Source organism: Chrysochloris asiatica, unplaced genomic scaffold (assembly GCF_000296735.1).
Source record: "Chrysochloris asiatica unplaced genomic scaffold, ChrAsi1.0 scaffold02199, whole genome shotgun sequence".
Classification (NCBI taxonomy): Eukaryota; Metazoa; Chordata; class Mammalia; order Afrosoricida; family Chrysochloridae; genus Chrysochloris; species Chrysochloris asiatica.
This window is the reverse complement of record NW_006410717.1, coordinates 7,097-13,451: the sequence shown is the minus strand read 5'-3', so window position 1 is coordinate 13,451 and position 6,355 is coordinate 7,097. Positions and strand designations below refer to the sequence as shown.

The window sequence follows — 6,355 nt, the reverse complement described above, 5'->3', positions numbered from 1 at the left end:
TTATATGTAATAATATACATATATATGTAATGATGTGTGTATAAGTCAGTATAAATTTATAGGTATGGTGTATAAAGATTTCCTTGACTAGCTCTGTAATTGATTAGCTCCCACTGAGGGAGCGCCAGGGGCGGGGAGGCAGTGGACCCCACGCCTGTAGTCTGTGTCGTAGGAGTTGGACAGCTTCTCACTAGTTTCTCCAGCCGCCTCAGCTCCCTGGCGGGCCTGACGGGCGAGTGTGGATGCCCACGTGGTGACGTACCCGATTCCCATGGGGCCTACTGGCACTCACGCTCGCGTCCCGCGCCCCGGACAGGCGGTCTTCAGTCTTCTCCACACCGTCCTATTTGAGAGTGTCAACGTTCAGCTATTTGTGTTTGATTCCCCCGACTTGTAGCCGGCTTATGTAGGATCCCTGCAGAATGAGAAAGTTCAAAACTGAAACTCCACCCAGTACTCACACGTCAGCAAGTCTGTTCTAGACAGTACAACGGTATTAACACGGAGGCCTGCCGGGGTACTTCTTAATATATTGTTATTAAAATATTAAAATCATGCATTTCTTTTTAAAAAGATGGAATACATTAGTATTCTTTGTGGTGGTGGTAGTGGTTATGTGCCCTTGAGTTGGTTCTAACTCATAGCGACCCTGTATAAAATTTCAGAGGCTGTGAATCTTTACAGGAACAGACAGCCTCATCTTTGTCCCACAGAGCAGCTGGTAGATGCAAACCGCTGACCTTGGGATTAGCAGTCCAACACGTAACCCACTATGCTACCAGGGCTTCTGGTCTTCCTTGTAGGAATATGAATATTACCCTATCACGGATCACATTGTACTTCAGAATAGATCTTGAAATGCTCTTTTTGACAAGGAATGTGACACCATTCCTCCTTAATTTGTCATTCTCAGTACAGTAAATCATGACTGTCCAGTTCAAAATGGCCAATGCCAGTCCATTTCATCTCACTAATGCCTAGGATATAGATTTTTTTATGTATTCCATTTCATTTCTGATGACTTCCACTTTTCCTAGACTCATATTTCTTAGTTCCATGTTCTGATTATTGATGGATGTTTGCAGCTGTTTCTTTATGGGTTGTGCCTCAACAGGAAACATAGGTCCTGAAAGCTTTGCTCCATTCACGTCATTAAAATCAACTCTACTTTGAGGAGGCAGCTCTTCCCCAGTCATATTTTGAGTGCCTTCCAACCTGAGGGTTTCATCTTCTGTCCCTATATCTGATAATGTCCCACTGCTATTTATAAGGTTTTCAGTGGCTAAGCATTCAGAAGTGGTCTGCCTCTCCTTCCTAGTCTGTCTTAATCTGGAAGCTCCACTGAAACCTGATGGTTTTTAAAATACCTATGGCATAGCTTCCAGAACCACAGCAATACACAAGCCACCACAGTACGACAAACTGACAGATAAGTAATGGCTATATACATATACACACATATGTATACATACACATGTTGCTGTTAAGTGCTGTCAAATCAGTTCTGACTCACAGAGACCATGTATAGGGTTTCCAAGAAGTGGTTGGTAGATTTGGGCCACCGACCTTGCAGTTAGCCGTCCAGTGTTTATCCTACTGTGCCACACCAGTACTCTTTACATATTAGTGTATGAGTGTATTTATATATGTATGTATATATGCCCTTGTGGCACTGTGGGCCAAGTGTTAGGCTGCTAATTGCAAGGTTCTTTGTACAAAACCACCAACCAGTCCTCAGGAGAATGATGAGGCTATCTGCTCCTGTACAATTTAATATTGGAAACCCTATTTAGGGTCGGGTTGCTATAAGTTGGAATCAATTCAGTGGCTGTGGATATATGTATATGTGTGTGCGTGTTGTTCAGTGCCGTCCAATTGATTCCAGCTCATAGCGACCCTAAATGCAATGGAACAAACCACTCTGCTCAATTTTACACCATCTCCACAATCATGGCTGTGTTCGAGCCCATTGTTGCAGCTACTGTATCTCTCTATCTTGTTGAGGGTCTTCCTCTTTTATGATAACTCTCTACTTTCTCTAGTGACTGATTCCTCTTGATAACATGTCCAAAATACGTGAAACAAAGTCTTATCATTCTCACTACTAAGGAGCATTCTGGCTATACTTCTTCCAAGACAGATTTATTTGTTCCTTCTTCTGCCAATGCGTGGTAATTGCAGTATTCTTTGCCAATCCCATAATTCAAATGTATCAATTCTTCTTCTGTTGTCCTTGTTCATTGTCCATCTTTCACATGTATATGAGGCCATTGAAAATACTATGGCTTGATTAAAAAGATTCAAAATGAAATATCATTGCACCCCAGCAATAATGGCAAAATACAAAAAATAAAACAGAAAACAATAAATGCTGGTGAGAGTGTGGAGAGATTGAAACTTTCAAGCACTGCTGGTGGTACTATAAAGTGAAACAACCTGCAGTGCAGTGACTTCTTGGTGTGACTCTTCTAGCCACAATCTTTGTAACTCCTACCAAACGGCTTTTTCCTGATGGGTCTAAATAAGAGAAGATGAGGGAAGATGCTGATAGGATTGTATGATTTAGTTGTGAGTGATTACTAACAGGACTAATTGTGAATGTAAAAACTTGGTGTTCTAATATGGGAGATTAGCCAGTTTTGTCATCCTGTTAGGTATAAATTGAATGATCTCAGCAGCAGAAGTGGGGAATCTTCCTACCATGAAGAAAGACGAGCCAGTAGTGGATCATGTGCTTTGAACCTGAGATCCCTGTGCATTCAACTTCCTTGATGCACACCTGAAAAGTGGCAGAAGAGCAGCAGAAGAACGAAGAACCAGAGCAGAAGACAGAGGGATGGGCTTCCCAGTCCATGGAGCAAGTAAAGCTGAGTGCCTTCGAGCAGGAGGCGCCTTTGTGAAGTGAGTTAGTTGCCTCCAGTCACTTAATCTGGCATGTTAGGTTTGTCCATCCATGGAGCTAGAGCCAGTGCCTTCCGACTGAGGCTATAGCAGAATGGCAGGCCCTTTGAGTATTTGTCAGCAGCCCTAAAGAACTTTGTGAGGCCTGGTGTGGTGCTGTAGGTTAATGTGCCATACTGCAAAACTGATTGAACTACAAGGTCAGTGGTTCAAGCTCACTAGCTGCTCCTCAGAAACCCTATACAGGGTCACTATGGGTCGGAACCGACTCGACGGCACTTAACAACAACAACAAAGAATTTTGTATCATTGCCTGAGCAGGGCTGAGGACAGGCCCAGAGGCAATCATTCAAGCAGAACAGAGGAATATTGAATGTTCTAAAATCAGGAAGGTATGTGTCAAGGTTGTATCCTTTCACCACACCTATTCATTTGGAGTCCTGGTGTGGTGTTGTGGGTTAATGAGCTGGACTGCAAGGTTGGCTTGTACTGCAAGGTCGGCAGTTCAAGCTCACCAGCTGCTTCTCAGAAACCCTATACAGAATCGCAGTGGTTTGAAACCAACTTAACGGCGCTAACAACAACATTCAATCTATATGCTGAGCAAATAATCTGAGAAGCTACAAAAAGACCTCTTTAAAGTATTAAAGAGCAAAGATGTCACTTTGAGCACTAAGGCCCACCTGAAACCAAGCCCTGGTATTTTCAGTCACCTCATATGCATATGAAAGCTGGGTAGTGGAAAAGGAAGACTGGAGAAAAATTGACTCATTTGAATTGTGGTGTCATCAATAAATTTTTAAAGTACTGTGGACTGCGAGAACAAGCAAATCTGTCTTAGAAGAAATATATTCAGAATGCTCCTTGGAAGCAAGAGTCACGAGACTTAGTCTCGTGTACTGTTGGCATGTTGTCAGGAGGGTCAGTCCCTGGAGAAGGATATCATGCTTGGCAACGTGGAGGCTTGGTGAAAAAGAGGAAAACCCCCTGTGAGGTGAATTGACATAGTGGCTGCAACACTCATGCTCCTTCTTGCAGTAATTGGCAACACCTAGGGCTCAGTCCTGGTGTGGTGCTATGGGTTAATGCATCAGACTGCAAAGTCATTTGAACTGCAAGGTTGGTGGTTCAAGCTCACCAGCTGCTCCTTGAAAACCCTGTACAGGGTCACTATATGGGTCGCAATTGAGTTAACGGCACTTAACAACAAGGGCTCAGTCCTGTTAGGTGGTAACAAGGGGCACACACAGTCAGCTAACTCAATTCCTGTAACTTACCCTGAGCTTGGCAGCCCTGCTAAAACACCTCAAAGCAGAGAGTGGAGAGCAGCAAAAAGTGAATTCCAGGTAGCAGTCCTATGTGGGAAACAGACAAAATATTGTAAGAGTTAAGAATACAGACTTTAAAGCTTAACTGCTTGGGTGCTAATCCTGGCTCAGCCACTACTTTTACAAGAGGGCTTCAAAAAACTCATGGAAAAATGGGATTGAAAAATAATGGAATTTTTTCATAAACTTTTTTAATTCCCCTCCTATTGTCTCAGCTTACTTTATCCAGTGGTTTGCTCAACTATAAAACAAGGATGCTACTAATAGCTGCTCCGTAGATTGTTATAATGATTAAATGAGTTAATACATGCAAAGGGCTTTTACAGTGACTGGCACATAGGAAGCAATATGTGAGCATCACATGAAATCAGAAATGCTGCAAATTGGTAATGAAAGAAAATATCCTTGCATTTAAGAAATACACATTCACTTTTAAGTGGTTCTTATTAAATATATATTAGAGTTGACAGTAGTTAAAAATACCAGCATATATTGTATTGTATTATATATATATATATATATATATATATATATATTTAAAATGCTTAAATGGTTCAGGGTGCTTATACGTGTGTGTGTGTGTAAAGAGTTGTTTGTTGCCATTGAGTCAGCTTAACCGTGTGGTGACCTCATGTGTAATAGGATAAAAAGCTGTCCTGTCTTCTGCCATTTTCATGATTGTTCGTATGTTTGAGTTCTTTGTTGTAGCTATTGTGGCAATCTGTCTCATTGAACACTTCCCTCATTTTCACAGGCTCTCTGCTTTACCAAATGTGATATCCTTTTCTAGAGATACATACAAGGGTAAGTCAAAAGAGTATTATTACAAAATCATAGAAGCCTTTACTAAACAAAAATATCAAAATGTGAAGCTACCATTTCTCACCACTGAGGTCTGTGTATACACACCTTTTTTTTTTCTAGTGAGAAATATTTTATTTAAATGTGCCAAATATAAAACAACATTTCCAGATCATAGGATGTTAATACATTCAACAAAAATGTATATTATCTTACAGCTGTGAATTTACAGAGCAATAATAATCCAGATCCATTTTGATTAAATGGTTGAAATACCCATCCTAGGGTACACTTTACAGGCATCATAAATGTAAACAAAAGAACTTCTCCCCTAAAAGCTGAACTTGAGAACTTCAGTCCCGTCTTTCAGGAATTGCACTTCTGCGTGGACTTCCTGATGGGGAATGACTGCTTCTTGGTCTTGAAAAAGACCTAAATCTGGATCTTGACTTTGACCGAGATCTTGATCCTTTTATAGAACCAGATCTAGATCTTCTGAGTGAAGCTGATCTTGATCTCCAAAGAGATACAGATGTACATCGTCGAGGAGATGCAGACCTCAACCTGTGTCCTCTGCTCCTGCTCCGTGAGCGAGAAAATCACCTTCCCCTGGATCTCAAATATGACCTGCTTCTTCTTCAATGACTATAGCAGTGACAATCATAAGCATAATGTCCCTTTTCTCCACACTCATACCATTTATCACTGGAATCAAAGGAATGTCGGGTAGGTGGTCTATCAAAACGTGATCTTCAAGGCATGCCTGCTGATAGTTCAACTCTGACTCAAGAATCACAGATCACTTTCCCATCCAATCCTCGCACAGCATCTTCTGCATCTCTGGGATCTTCAAATTCCACAAAGGCAAATCCTGGAGGATTTCTTGCAATCCAGACAGTTCTTAAAGGACCATAATAACTAAAAGCCCTTTCTAACTCTCTTTTGCCAGCACCAGTACCCAGGTTACCAACATATACCTTGATCTCTCCTCTGTACCGCCCGTAACGCGACATGATGACTGACCCACGTGCTCAGCTCCTTTAGCTCGCAGTGCCCAGGTTGTGACTGCTACGGATACTGTGAGACAACCTCACTCATCAACGGTCCAAGCAGAGCTACTGTGTATACACTCTTGAAGGTGGTGTTTCCATCTCTCTAACCCTTCCCCAAGGATCTCTGTAGTGTAGTAGGTTACGAGTTGGGCTGCTAACCACAAGGTCAGCAGTTCAAATCTACCAGCTATTCCAAGGAAGAAGATGAGACTCTATGTTCCCATGAAGATTTGTAGCCTCAGAAACCCTATACAGTGTCTCTATGAGTTAGAA

At 41.9% G+C, this 6,355-nt stretch overlaps 1 pseudogene; it reads right to left on the bottom strand.

Moving 5' to 3' along the window:
- Positions 1-5,383: 5,383 nt before the first annotated feature.
- Positions 5,384-6,043, bottom strand: LOC102842866 (annotated as a pseudogene).
- Between the last annotated feature and the right edge of the window lie 312 nt (positions 6,044-6,355).